Below are 15,928 nucleotides of genomic sequence, written 5' to 3'. Positions count from 1 at the left end.
TACTGAGAATAAGGTAATGAAGCAGTCCAGGATGGGGGGATGACAAGGAATGACGTCCTTAAGATGGCCAGTTAGAAATCCAACAAAATGCTCTCCTCTCGCAGCCACTCTGATTTGTGCCCCAGGTTGCCAAACTCTGGCTGACCTCTTGTGAAAACTTAGCTTTGACATTCCAAGCACAAGCAAGTGATGATTATGTATAAGCTAATCAACAAATGTTCTGTAAAAATATGCAAGTTACAGATTTAACTGAACCCAACCGGACACCTTTCTAATGAGGCTTTTCCATAAAACACATTCTTGCAACGAAATTGGTTCATAAAAGTTGAAAGTATTTCTGGTCGATACACCTCATAAAGAGAATTTTTTAACCCCAATGTTAAAATTTGTGGTCCCACTTTATATTAAGTGGTCTTAACTACGTACTTAGATTTAAATGAATCATTTGGTAGAATGCACTTATTGTGTACATACTGTACCTGTAATTTGTACTTCAATTTTATAAATAATATTATAATTATATTCGTAGTATAATTAATTTCTGTAACAACATTTATAATTACACTGTTGACCCATACCTTCACATTAACCCACCCTTAAACCTATCCATATCACCAGACCTGTTCCTAACTTTTCCAGCATCCTACTTCAATATGTGTTCTACAATAAAATATGAACACAGTAAGTAAATTGTACTTTATGTTTGTGTACCTTAACTATGACCGTTTAATATAAAGTAAAACTAAATGTGTAATAAATTTATTTAGAATTATTTAGGCAATTTTTTCATATAATATTAAAGGTGTTTAAGCTGAAATGGTGGTTCTTTCATAATATAAGTCAACAAGTCAACACTTCAAGATCTATAACACATATATAGACTAGCAGTACGTGATATGGCTGTATATCGGCACTGTTGGGAGGTATACAACTCAAGAGTATTTAGTGACGATATACAGCCATATTGCACTGCTACGAGTGTGATATTGTTTTTATACAACAGTTTGATGGCCTAGTCATGTAAAGAAAAAAGAAAATCAAACTCACACAGTCTAAAAATGCTTTTTGTACGAGGAAGTACTTTCTTCTACCATTCCTTCACATCTGCAGCTGACCTCAGAACAGCAGAAGCCTTTACTAATTCACCAATGTCAGTTTAGAGCTATTATTTAAATGATTCTCTAGCGTAATGTCTAAAGTGATGACAAAACAGGTAATTTTGCTCACATTTTATTATTATAAGGCTGAAAGGCATAAAATGCCATTAGTCTAGAGACATTTTCCAGTATTTCTCTGCTGCAATCTGGATATCACAATAATTAACCCTGAAAAAGCCAAAGCAACACAATGACTACCAGACTACTGTTGTGTTTGCGATAAGGAAAAATGCTAAACACATGCAGGCATTTCTTCTTTCTTTTTGCTTAACTAGTCTGCTGTAATGAAAACAGGAGACTTATTAGAGACAGATGGTCAACCAAAAAGTAACTCAGGGTTATACAAAGAGTGGCCAACACATAATAAATACATTCCTAATATGTGAGTCCCATCTCATATTCAATATACTGCAATTACTATGGCATACAGTAAATACAGCACTACAACATACACGAGAGAGAGAGAGAGAGAGAGAGATTAGAATGTCGCTCACCAGTTTTGTTCAGCTGTAGTTAAAAAAAAAAAAAAAAAACGCCTTAGGGCTTATTACATGGTCTCTGTAAACATCTTGTGGATGGACAACGTCCAATGTCTTTGCTCAGTGAGACAGGCTAATGGCCGTTGATGCGGTCTCTCAGAAATTATAAATATTTTAAAATAGGCACTACACTATCCTTATGAATAAACTGCATAGATACAATCTAGGTGATGCAGTGCCGCAGTAGGTAGTGCTGTCACCCCACAGCAAGAAGGTCACTGGGTCGCTGGTTCGAACCTCGGCTCAGTTGGCGTTTCTGTGTGGAGTTTGCATGTTCTCCCTGCATTCGCGTGGGTTTCCTCCGGGTGCTCTGGTTTCCCCCACAGTCCAAAGACATGCGGTACAGGTGAATTGGATAGGCTAAATTGTCCGTAGTGTATGAGTGTGTGTGTGTATGTGGTTGTGTACAGTATGTTTCACAGAGATGGGTTGCGGCTGGAAGGGCATCCGCTGTGTGAAAACGTGCTGGATAAGTTGGCGGCTCATTCCGCTGTGGCGACCCCGGATTAATAAAGGGACTAAGCCGACAAGAAAATGAATAAAAGACACAATCTAAACAACTACATTCTCACCTAAAGAGGCCTCTATAGTGCAATATGTTGTCCTACATCTGCAATATTTCGTCACCTTGCAATTATAAGGTTCTATCTGCGTTCTGAATGGTTTTGAAATATTAAGCTTCAAAGTTTTTGCATTCCATAGCAAACAGTATCTGTATAACATTTGCTTTTTAAAAAAAAAATAGTCTTAAAATGTAAACAACTTATAAAAAACACCCCATAATGTAAACAAGTTGTCAATTAATAAGAATTTCTCAATAACTCAACTTTGACAAAAATGTCAGATATAGCCTTATAATTCGTCGATTTGTCAAACTGTAGTGAGTTTATTGATCAGCTGTCACTCTATGTGGGTGGAGTAATACAGAAGGGTGAAGAGGCTGTACCAGTTCTGATATTGCAGAATATTGCACAGTAATCAGAAGCGATATATAAATCAGATGAGATAGATAAAAATATTACCTTATTATTATATAAATATATAGTATAAATCCACTGTCTCAGAGAATGGTCCTGAGTGCAAGTTGATTAGCTTGAAAATACTTTACAGAGTTTTCTTTTAGATATTATTATTTAATTGCAAATATTTATACACTTGCTTAGTCATAGAAAACTATTTAACTATGAATAAGTAGTGAAACATTAGTTTCAATGATAGAGAATGCATGTAGGTTTATTCTTTCTGCTCATCTAAGCAAACATTGCTGCACTGGAAATATAAGATTGAGAGACTCTAGATAATTTCTCTCAGTCCAGCTTATGGCTGCTTTGAAGTAAGGAAATGGCTGACTGAGACCTCTCAGACAGCAGGAGACTGGCAGCTATTACACAGACAGTCAGGACAGTGCAGAACATGCTCATCAATACTGAATTCACTGCTTCTTCTGCAACAGAAACCAGAGTCTTTGAATTACAACTCACCATTTGCGCCTCTTACCCCCTGCTTGTTAGGAACGCGACCGCTGCAAAACAAAACCCTGAAGGAGTGGGTCACAGATGCTGTGAGGCGTCTGACAGACATCGGAGACAAATGAGTTTTCATCAGGCACTTTACTGCTTCTCTAAAACGGGTCATTTCAGCACACTGGGACATTTTTGCTTTATTCAGTAAGTTTGTAACTTAATGCATTTGGGTGTTTGTGACAACTCCTTCCAGCAGACTTGTTTAATACCAGGTCATAATGTGCAATGGCAGTCACATCAGCGGGAAGTCACACCTCCGGTACGTGGGCCATGAGCACAGTAGTTGTTCATTTTCTGAAGGAAATGCAAGTGGAGCTTGGCTTTTGGTCTCCATGACATGCTTACACTCAGAAATAAGATGCAGTTTTGTCCACACTAAGTGGACAAGAGGTAAAATTATAGAAGTGAACTGGGAATTAAATGTTTTGAACTTTTTGCATGTGTCAATGTAGTCTTGCAGTTGCAGCTATTGGAGCAAAAATAGCTATCCTATTTCCTTGTCTTGCATTCATAGAGTATGTAAAGTGTGTGCACTTATTTTGAAATATCAGAACAAAAATAGCCCAAAAACCCGCACACAGATGCCTCCCCTTAAAGAAATCAGGAGAGTTTCCAAGAGGGTGGTTCTGTGTTTCACCTGGTTGGGCATCTGTTGCATAAAACATATGCCAGAGTAGTTGACGTTTTATTGCGAGTGTTGATTATGAATCAGCTGAAGGAAAGTGTATGAATGAATGAATGAATGAATGAATGAATGAATGATATTTGGAGGAAAAAAAAAACTCATCAAAATTTGAGTACTCGGTAACACTTTACAATAAGGTTCATTAGTTAATGCATTTACTAACATGAACTAATCATGAACAACACTTGTACAGCATTTATTAATCATAATTGAACGTTTACTAATGCATTATTAACATCCAAGTCCCTGCTTGTTTACATTAGCTAATGCACCTAAGTTAACATGAACAAACAATGAACAACTGAATTTTCATTAACTAACGTTAACTAACATGAATACTGTAGTAAATGTATCATTCATAGTGTGTTCATCTTAGTAAATGCATTAATTAACATTAACTAATAAGCCTTATTGTAAAGTGTGACCGAGTACTCTGAGTAACTAAGTAAATTTGAGTAACTTTGAGTTAGATTTCTCCCTGTCCGTGATGTTAATCTGGCACCTGGTTAGAAGTTTCCTAATCCACTTACAATTTAAAATGGTGAGCCATTCTAAAGTGACTGAAACCCTTGATGATACATGGAACATTTTAAAGGGCCATGACAACCCCCAATTTCGGTTAAAGTCTACTTCAGAATTTTTTCAAAAGAAGCATGATTAATGGGCATGGAGCTCTGCGAGCATCGGGCAGGAGTGGGCATAGCCAGCAGGGGAGAACGTGAGCAAACAACTGTTGTTGTCAGTTGGCTCACAAAAATGAGACAAACCGTGAGGAGACACATGAGTTTATAGTTTACAAAGTTAAAATGCAAAGAAATGAACAGTGATTTAATGCCCTGCTACATTTGTTATTCGTAATTTCATATACACATAACCACAATTTATAGCATTATAAAGATAAGTGTGTTCATGTAAACCCTTTAAATGAGGACTTCTCCCTCAATCCCCGTATCCAGCAGACTCAGCGCAGCAGGTCTCCTGACCTGTCTATTTTAACCATTAGCCCTGCTGGTAATTTGGAGGATTTAGGCAAACACAGCAGCACAGTGATGTGTCTGAATGTAAACAAACTCCTGATAAAAGACAGCGTCCGCCATTCTCTAATTCTCGTGCTGCTCTCCCGACGAAAATGCTTGCAGCACACACACAGCTTTGCTGTGTGATCGGCCCTGACGAGATCGCGGGGGAAAACATGCAACAAACCCGTGGATCATGAAAACAAACGCATATGGGTCCGTCCGTGTCTCACAGCTCGGGCTTGACACTGGCAGGTCTGGCAGGTCTCATGAATAATTAAGCAGCCGGCTCTTCTCATAGGATAAGAAATCTCTGCTGTGAATAATAATGAGAAACTGACGCGTCATCATTGCACTTGCAGTACTGCGCTACGTCGCCGATTTTGATCCCGCCCCAAAAATCCCTTTAAACCCGGAAGCTGAAATTAGCTGACAAAAGCTCAAAATTATGCAGTTTTCCCCACAATTAAAGCTGACAGGTGCTAACATTGTCTTAACTGATGCTCAACACACACAAATCTGTTAATATAAAAAAAAAGTTCTCCAGGGTGTCCTGAACCTTTGAAGTACAGGTGTCAAACTCAGTTCCAAAGGGGCCGCAGCTCTGCACAGTTTAGTTCCAACCCTAATTAAACACACCTGATCAAACTAATTGAGTCCTTCAGGCTTGTTTGAAACCTACAGGTAAGTGTGTTGGAGCAGGGTTGGAACTAAACTGTGCAGGGCTTCGGCCGCCCAGGAATTGAGTTTGACACCCCTGTTTTAAAGCAATGTCCTCACCTCTACTATAAGTGATAGTGTGGACAGTGTTAGTGTGGAAGCAGTTCCCCCCTGCGTATCTTAAGTGTCTGGATGGGGTGAGGCTGTCTTTGCTGACACGCCTCTACAACATCATGTGGAAATCTGGGACAGTATCTCTGAACTGGGCAACTGGTGTGGTGGTTCCCTTTTTTAGAAGGGACTGGAGTGTTACTTCTTATCGTCCCCGGAAAAGTCTATGCCAGAGGACTGATCTCCGGCAGGGCTGCCCTTTGTCACAGATTCTGTTCACTATTTTTTAATGGCAGAATTTCTGAGGTCAAATTATGCAAAGGGGGTCTGGTTCGGAAATCACAGGATTTTACCTCTGATATTTGCAGATGATGTTGTCCTGTTGGCTTCATCAGACCTGGACCTTGAACTTGGACAGCTTGCTGCAGAGTGTGATGCAGTGGGGATAAAATTCACACCTTTAAGTTCGAGGTCATGATGGCTGTCTGGAATAAAGGTGGCTAGCCATCTACAGGTTATAGGAGAGTCTTTGTCCCCAGTTAGGTGTTGAAGTAGGTTTCATTTCATGAGTTTGGGAAAAATGGAACGTGAAATTGACAGACAGAATGGTTCAGCAGCAGCAGTAATGTGGTCAATGACGAGTCTGTTGTGGCAAAGAAGGAGCTCAGCTGAAAGGCAACGCTCTCAATTTACCAGCCAATCTACAATCCTACTTTCATCTATGGTCATAAGCATTTGTCCAAAAGGACAAAGTCTCTAATACAAGCGGCCAAAATTAACTTCATAGTCTGGCAGGGTGACTATTCGGTGAGAAGCTCTGTCATGCAGGAGGAACTCAGAGTGGAGCCTCTGCTCCTCCACATCAAGAGAAACCAGTTAAGGTGGCTTGGACATCTGTATCGGATGCCTCCTGGAAGCCTTCTTGGAGGTGTTCTGAGCTTGTCCCACCAGAGGAGGACCCGGGGAAGACCCAGAACACGCTGAAGGGACTATGTCTTTCACCTCGCCTTGAAATGCCTTGGAATCTGGCAAGAGGAGATGTTTGAGGAGAGGGATGGAATCCCAGGCCCTGGATATGCAGCAAACAATGGATGCATTTAATGTAGCTGGGCAACTTTGGCCAGTGGAAGATGATCAAGTTCATAGCAGAGCTTCTTGCTACAATCATTTCTACTGTCATTCATGAAGTTGAGTAAATGAAGACTGGAGTTTTTATTTTAGTTTTTTCAGGTGAAATGTGATATGTTAACAGGAATGTGTTTAATATATACACTTTAAACCTACAAAGTACCAGATGTGTTGCACCAGTCCTGGTATAGTAATTTGTATTAAAACTAACACTAGAAAATTGGTATTCCCATCATACAGTAATACAATCATATGTCAGGATATCAAACTCCTATACTTCAATTGTTTTGTTCAAGGAAAGTGAAAACATCCCATATTTAAACCCACAAAGGCGAAGGCTGAATTTTGCTTTTGTTAAGGTATGTAAACTTTTCACTGATGAAAATGTCTTTCATGCTCAGTGTGAGTAATTCTGGTGCCAAGTTTCATTCATTCTACATAAACACACATTTAATGTAATTTAGCTTCAGTGAACTTGAGAACACAGTTCTCCAATGGAGTTTGGAAGTTTGGAAGGTAAAATTTGTCTTACAATATATTACTCCAGAGCTTTTGATGTGTTTTCAGAATTGTCAAATTGCTCTTATTATTTACCATTATCTTCCATAATTATTACTACAAATGAATTTTTCCATATTTCCAGTGATCTGTATTAGGTGTGGCAGTCAGTATTGTACTCTTGGCCAAAAAGTCAGTGGTAAGCCACTAATATAAAAGCTTTTTAATGTATTAACTAAACCAAAAATAGTAGCGTCTTGTGTTACTCTGTATTGACTTTACATTTCCCCTTAATAATAAATACTGCCACAACCGAAGTTCAGAGGACTTTTTTCACTGGACTTTTGAGTTGTTACTTTCCGACTGCTGATGTGACTGGAGTCCAGTTTTTCCAAGCACAGATAGACCCAATTGGATACCCATGTGCAGTTTACCCTGTCAGCCAGGGCAGGGTTGGATTAAGAGATCACTGGAGCACAGCTGAGTGACGTGCTGCTTTACTGGGCCGGATCGGCTCTTAGTCCTCTGAGCTTTGAATCCTGCTGTTTAAGGACTGGTTGAGGGATTCCATCAAGAGTGCACAAGGGTTCAGTCACCAGTCGGGGGTAGAAGCATGTGGGCTCCTCTCTCAGCTTCATTCGTTCATGAGAAGAGGACGTCATCTGTCACTGGTCTCGTGAAGCTCACTTTCAAGAGTAGTGGGATCTGGCGACGGTTGAGTCATCATACTAACTCTCATGAGTAGGTGACTGTGTAGTTTTTTAATCATAAGTGATCCACGAACACAAGTATGTGTGGATTGATGACAAAAATGTCACTCAGCATTGACAGATGACAGTGACAGTTTCAACAATGGTTGACTACATTTTCTGTTTTTTTGTTTAACAATATGTTATGTTTTAATTTAAAATAATTAATAAAGAACCCCTATTTTGCAATTTAAAATGTCATATTTTGGTTTTGGGGTCTTCAACAACAGGTCTCTATGCATGAAGGTCAAAACACATTTTCATTGTCTTATAAAATGCATTTATTTTCACCTAATTATCCCAACGACTCCCATATGATTTGTTCAACGATTCTACATTCCCAAACCCCTCCTTAGCGCGAAGCTAATCTGTGCTGATTGGTCCGATGACACAATCTGTTGTGATTGGTTGACTGCATTCAGCATGAGACGGAGAAAAACGCACAATAAGTATTCAGAGTACAGAGTGTATGTGTGAGCCCAATGCAGAAGTGCATTAAGGCAATGCAGTCTCCAGCATATTCCTCTATTCTTAACCAAGTAATAACAACGACACACATTCAATATTAATCGTTGAACTATTTTGAAAACTGACAGCGTGTGAGAACAATAGATGGTGGCCATGGTAACAAGCAAAAGGAGACTGCGAGCACAAAACACATTAAAATCAGTAAAGGAAGAAGCATGCATCGCAATTTCACCGCAGTTTTGGATGCAATATGTGAAAAGTCCATAAAGATATAACCTGAGATTTACAGATCTGGAGGAAGAAGAAACTGGTCCATATAAGCTGTGTAACAGTTACTGACAAAGTGCCATCCATTAGAATTCTTTGCTGACCCTCCCTTTAATAACAAAAGGAGGCCTTAGCAACAATTGGCTATACTGTGGTGTTGTTCTAAAAACAAATTCTAACCCTTTATTCCCCACAGCCACATGTCTGGCTATCTCTCAGTGATACTAATCTTCACGTCATGATCAGATAATCCCATGATCTTTTGCTCTCCACTAGTGTCTGAAGTGAAAGGCGCGTTCATGTTTTTACTGGATTGTCATTCATATTTGGTATTGTTTCGTGTCGACGTCAATGTGAGCTGGCAAAAGATCCGGACAAAGGACAAATAATTTAAATGACTCTGAGTCAAATCTTTTGTTTTTCATCAATTAGAGAAGTATTGCACACTGCATGGAAGGTAATTTTCAAAAACTCACGGTAGGGGCTTTTTACATGCATACTCACAACTGCTTATTATAAATACAAAAAATACAGACATAAATCAACAGCAAATAAATCTTATTTATTGTTTGCTCTCTCAACATTTCTTTTATACATTTACCTATTTATTATTTATATTTCATATAATTTCTCACAGTTTTTCCTATTATATTTTTGTTCTGGAGAAAGTCTTATTTCTTATTTCAACTTGGGTGAAATAAAAAAAATATATTAAAAAAGAAAAAATGATCAAGTCAATATTGTCAACACACTGAGTTTTGTTTATCGGTTACAGAGCAAGCCACTGTTGCCCAATGACTTGCCTAATTAAACAAATAAACCTAGTTAAGCATTAGTTTAAATTGAACTTTTAGCTGATGCTATATGTTGCAAAATAACTAGTATCGTGTATTAAAACAATAAAAAATGTTTTAAAGAATCGTTTCTCTTTTAAAAAGAACTTTCAATTCTGTGTTTAATTATTATGCAGTTGACTAATTAATCAGTACACATAATAAACATAATGATTACTGTAGTTCATTATATAGTCATCAATTAATGATAATTTATTTTCCAATACAAACCTTCCTTCCTTGTTAAAAAAAAAATACAAGAACACAGACTGTAGGAGGAGTTTATGGCATGTTTGAGGTGGGGTGATGCAACGTAACCGGAGCCCTTCAACAAGAGCAATGCAAGCTCATTCCTGGTCTCTAATGAGTGCGGCAGGGCGGCCGGCATGATGATCAGAGTCAGATGGGGTGCCCCGAGCAGCCGCCCCCTGCCGAATGTGCCGCCTGACACCCTTTGTTACCTCCAAGTGAGCTGAGACCAGCCCATGAACCATGTAACTAGGTGGTTTCCAGGTTAATGAAAAGCTGTAACTCCAGTCTCACTGTCTCCTTAGAAGTCTAACTAACCCCCAAAACCCCATACTCTCAGCCTAGCAAGCCCCCTTTGAAAAAAAACACCAACATTCCAACACAGAAATGAGCACCGTTGAACGCAAATGAATATAAGTGTTACATAGGCCTGTCCTATTGAGGTGACGTTTATTTGTGAAGGAAATCATCTGGATATAAGCCGGCGACTTGTATGACAGTCAGAGGAGAAAAGACCTGTAATTTTACATTCAGCTGGAAGTGCTTGATCCAGAATGTAAACATGTATGAAAAATGGAGGTAAGATTTAAAATAAACATTGATTTAACCTTACAAACAATCATGGCCTTGAAATACATCCTCTTAATGTTCTGCTAATCTGCTTCCAGATGTTTGTTTGTGAGTTTGTATGATTGACGGCCCCCTCAGTCGTCTAATTCCTGTCTCCGCCTCTACATGGCTCCAGCACCCTCATTTGCACAGGGTAAATATGTATTCCTGAGTATACATTTTTGTCAGGTTCGCCTCACAAAAAAAGCCTTTGATTCCACCAAGGCGGCTTGTTGAAGAAAGAGAGAGGGGGGAAAAATGTTCACTCTAGTTGGCATCTAATTTGGAGCAGCGGACATTAAAGCGGCAGCCAGTCACTAATAGGAGCCATTCCTGCAGCTCTCATGGAGAGGAGGTGTGCTGGGCATTTGTGCTTCAGCAGCTCTCTGAGACCTATGCTAATAGATTTCAGCTCTACTAACCTTTCATTCCCCCAATTAGCCAGCTTTAGTGTAGCTGAAAACCCAAGAGAAAGAGAGAGTAAGGAAAAGGGGAACATGAAAAACATAGCACTTCATTTTGATATTTTCTTAAGGTTACATGTAAGCAGTGTTTGAACACTTGAAGCTTGCCACCACAGCAAAGTTGTATCTGATTGTTTTGGAAAATTTGAAGAATTAGATCAAAACAGACAGAGCAAAATATTTTCATATAGAACGAAAGAATAATAGACAGAACAGGGTCCAAGTAGATGCTGCACACTGGTGGTGGTTGTGTGGAGAGACTCATGATTGTGAAGCACTTAACTTAAACACAATAAATGCGCTATATAAATACACATTACATTACATTACATTAACATGGATGGAGTGAGTGGTAGATGGACCGATAGAAGCATAAACAGATAAAGAACAGTTAGAGTAACTACTGGATGCTTAGATAAATGAACGGAAAAATCAATTGATTGTTTGATTGAGTGATTGATTGACGAACAGAAAGAAAGAAAGAAAGAAAGAAAGAAAGAAAGAAAGAAAGAAAGAAAGAAAGAAAGAAAGAAATACATTAAAAGAGAACAGGTTGGTTGGTTGGTTGGTTGGTTGGTATAGGTAGTTTGATTGGTTGGTTGGTTGAGGTCGGTTGATTGGTTGGTTTGTTGGTTTAGGTCAGTTGATTGGTTGGTGTGTTGGTTTAGGTTGGTTTAAGTCGGTTGATTGGTTGGTTGGTTTAGGTCAGTTGGTTAGTTGGTTGTTTTAGGTTGGTTGGTTGGTTGGTTTAGGTTGGTTGGTTGGTTGTTTTAGGTTGGTTGGTTGGTTGGTTGGTTTAGGTTGGTTGGTTGGTTGGTTTATGTCAGTTGATTGGTTATTGGTTGGTTGGTTCAGGTCGGATCATTGGTTGGTTGGTTGGTTTAGGTCGGTTGATTGGTTATTGGTTGGTTGTTTGGTTGGTTGGTTGATTGATTGGTTGGTTGGTTGGTTGGTTGGTTTAGGTTGGGTGAATGGTTGGTTTGTTTAGGTCAGTTGATTGATTAAGGTTATTTGGCTGATTGGTTGGTTTAGGTTAGATGGTTGGTTGGTCGGTTGGTTAAGGTCAGTTGGTTGGTTTAGGTCGGTTGGTCTGTTGTTCAGTTGGTTGTTTGGTTTAGGTCGGTTGGTTGTTTGGTTGGTTGGTTGATTGGTTTAGATTGGTTGATTGGATGGTTTGTTGATTGGTTGGTTTAGGTTAGATGATTGGTTGGTTGGGCTAGGTCAGTTGGTTGATTAAGGTTAGTTGGTTGATTGGTTGGTTTAGGTTAGATGATTGGTTGGTTAGGTTAGGTCAGTTGGTTGGTTAAGGTCAATTGGTTGATTTAGATCGGTTGATCGGTTGGTTGGTTGGTTTAGGTTGGTTGGTTGGTTGGTGGGTTGGTTGGTTGTTTTAGGTCGGTCAATTGGTTGGTTGTTGTGTTGATTTTGGTTGATTGCTTGGTTGGTTTAAGTCGGTTGGTTGGTTTAGGTCAGTTGGTTGGTTTAGGTTGGTTTAGATTGGTTGATTGGATGGTTTGTTGATTGGTTGGTTTAGGTTAGATGATTGTTTGATTCGGTTAGGTCGGTTGGTTGATTAAGGTTAGTTGGTTGATTGGTTGGTTTAGGTTAAATGATTGGTTGGTTGGTTGGTTGGTTGGTTGGTTGAAGTCTGTTGGTTGGTTGGCTAGTTTAGGTCAGATGGTTGGTTTAGGTTGGTTGGTCGGTTGGTTGGTGGCTTGGTTGGTTGGTTTAGTTGGTTAGTTGGTTGGTTGGTTTAAGTTGTTTGATTTGTTGGTTGGTTAGATCAATTAGTTGGTTTAGATTGGTTGGTTGGTTGGCATTAATTAGATTATATTAATTATATATTAAAATAAATATTAATAGAATGATAGTACCTTAAACAGATGGATTTACTGGTCAGAAATACATTATTGACATGAATGGATGAATTGATGGATGGATAGTTGGATTGCTTGAACTTTGGATAAAAGAAATAGATGGATGGATAGTGGATGGATGCATGGTTAAATAGATTGATGGCTGGATAAACCAATTTAACATTTTTTAACAAATAGATTGAGAGATGATACAAATTTTAGATAGATAAAATGATGGATGGATGAGTAGATGAGTAGATGAATAGATGGTTAGATGAAATAGAATGACAGTATTGGACAAAATGGATGGACTGATGGACATATAATCTTAAAACGATACAGCAATGGATGAAACGATGGCAGAAAATTTGATGGATGGATAACTGGAAGGAAAGATTGATGGATGGATGGATGGATGGATGGATAGAAAAATATATGGATAGAAATTGGATTAACTACATAAGAATCTATATAACAATATGACTGGCAGACAGAAAGAAAGAAAAAAGAAAGACAGACAGACAGAATGACAGACATCCAGACAGACAGATGGATATTTACTCTGAAACTGAAAATCAGGGCACATATGCGAGCCACACTCGTATACGTTATGCAGTTGAGTAGATGCGCTCCTGTTAACAGTGAAACCCACAGAAAACAAATAAATAAAACTGGCGCTCTTTAGACAGTGCTTTTATCACTTCTCGAGGAAGAGCATTACAAAGAAAATAGTGAGTGCACTTTTAACCCTGACCCCGTGTGAGGAAAGAGTGGCCTAACTGTGGCCTTACCTGTAATAAACCTCTACCAGGACAACTAGATACTAAATCACTCTACAGGACTCTAGAGTATCGAATGTCGCTACAAGAGTACACACAGACACACGGCCACAAACAAACACATGCAAATCCACGCATCGCAACACAAACAAGCCACCTTGACTATCACGCTTCCACTTCAAAGTAGAAATATTCAACCTAATTATCATCTCAAAAAGTTTATTTACCAGAAAACGGTAGCGGAAAATGTGAAACTTCATCGCGTATGTGTGAGGGGAGTTACTCACAGAGCCAGAGGTCTTGGCAGGGCACCCAAAAGCTGTAAAGGTTTAGTACCGACCCACAACCTGTTTACTCCATACTGAGTGACTCTAGTGTGAGGCCGTGATTCATTTGCTTTTTCTTTCTATTTATCATTCCTTCTTTCTTGTTTTTTTTATTTTCATTAAGATTTTTCTGACAGAATGCGTAACATGCATCTTTAACTATATAACACTAAGCTAAGTTGCACACGTAAGCATCATATTTAGTTGATTCAACTGAGAAAGAAGACGTTTAATTTCTAAGCTAAAATTTACTGAAATTCCTACTCATTATCGTAATTTGTTTGGGAATCAGGCTATATTGCATATGTAAATTCCCTTATAGGGCATTCATTGAAAAAAAAATGGGTCGGAACACCTTACAACTTTAATGACTTTATGAAAATTCAAATTCAATGAAGTTACCATATATAGTTCTTTGTCCAATAAATGGTTAACCCTATAAACCCCGACCAGTGTTGTATTAGTTAAGCCACGATCAAGGCCCGTTTTCACATGGAACACTTTTTGTATGCTTTTTCATTTACGTTCAATGCTTCATAACTAAATAAAGGGTGTCAATGTGATAGTGTACACTAACGCGTAAAACGCCAGTTGTAAAATCGTAATTTTTAAAGAAACACCTCATGCTTGTTTATGGTTTTGAGGAGCCATGTCAAAAACTTCTACACCAATCAGATTGGCACTTTTGTTCATGTGCATGGAGCTGCTGAAGTTACAGTACAGATCACTTAAGGGCGCTCAAGCACAAAACTGTCAATGCGAGCACACACTGAAGAAGATGCACAGAGGCGATATGAACGTGGAGCATGCCATCCATGCTTGTTCGAATCACCAGAAACTTTAACAACAGGCATGTCAACTTTCTTCTTATTATTAAAGTTGTGTAGTGCCACCTTTTGCACCAGGGTCTTTACGTTTTTCATTAAGCGCCATCTAACGTAGAGTGATTTTGCATACTCTTTAGCTCGACGCCAGTGTAAATCACTTGGATTTTAATGCAGAAATTGCTGAAGATAAACGCAAGCGAAAAGCATCCCGGTGTTTATGAGCCTCCACACTGCACTTTTCTTCCCATAGACTTTCATTCATCCACATGCAAACGCGACAGACCAGAAACACAAGCTCGTGCAAAAAGTTTCACAGTTTTCTGGGTTTAAAGATCCAGCTTGGTGAACTCTGACCCGCAAAATTGCATCATCGGACTGCTTGAGACCAATAGAAGATCAAAACATGACCTCTCTGTACAGAAATTTAAATATAGACCAATCGAACGCTGTTTTTAATGTCTAAATCATCTTGCCGTATGACTGAATTTTGCAAGCACAAACTGTAGTGTGACCGTGGCATTACTTCAAAAAGTAATTGATTACATAATTAATATTGTATTTGAATTACTTGTCTAATTATGGTGTCTGAAAAAGAATAGAATTACTCAGTAAAATTTAAAATAGACAATGACATGAAATCCCTAAAAATTTCAACATGAACAATGAAAATGAAACTTTCTTAATCCCTAAAGTCAAACTGAGTCTTTAGCTACATTTAAAAACATAATACTTAAAGAACCACTATATATAGTCAATAATTCCCTATTTAATTTATCGTTTCAATATCAATTGTCAGAAATGTGTATAAATAAGCTTCTTAATATATTAATATATTCTGTCACATATATTTATATAACAAATAATACCATTACTCCCTAAACTGATTTTTACATAACTGTTGAATATTGTATATAATAGCTTATAATATATAAGTAGCTCTTACTAAATGACCTAAAAATTTAAAGTAATCCCTTACATTACTTTTCAGTGCATAAGTAATTTAATTACAGTTACTAGCTGCATTGTGATTATATCCCCACTAATGTGAGCATGACATATGAAATAACATTCAGATTTCTGTTCAAACTGACCAATTTCATGAAAAAAGAACAATAAAAAATTGAATTGCATTTATTAAATCAGGTCTTTACTGCACATCTTCTGTGACACGTACTATCTTTACC

The 15,928-nt window shown here is 38.3% G+C and overlaps 1 protein-coding gene across 2 annotated transcripts in view; it reads right to left on the bottom strand.

The window, feature by feature from the left end:
* Nucleotides 1–15,928, bottom strand: part of slc25a21 (solute carrier family 25 member 21) — a 203,162-nt gene that overhangs the window by 52,857 nt on the left and 134,377 nt on the right.

This window comes from Danio rerio, chromosome 17 (assembly GCF_049306965.1).
Source record: "Danio rerio strain Tuebingen ecotype United States chromosome 17, GRCz12tu, whole genome shotgun sequence".
Taxonomy (NCBI): domain Eukaryota; kingdom Metazoa; phylum Chordata; class Actinopteri; order Cypriniformes; family Danionidae; genus Danio; species Danio rerio.
The sequence above is the reverse complement of the archived record's forward strand: the minus strand, read 5'-3'. Positions and strand labels throughout refer to the sequence as shown.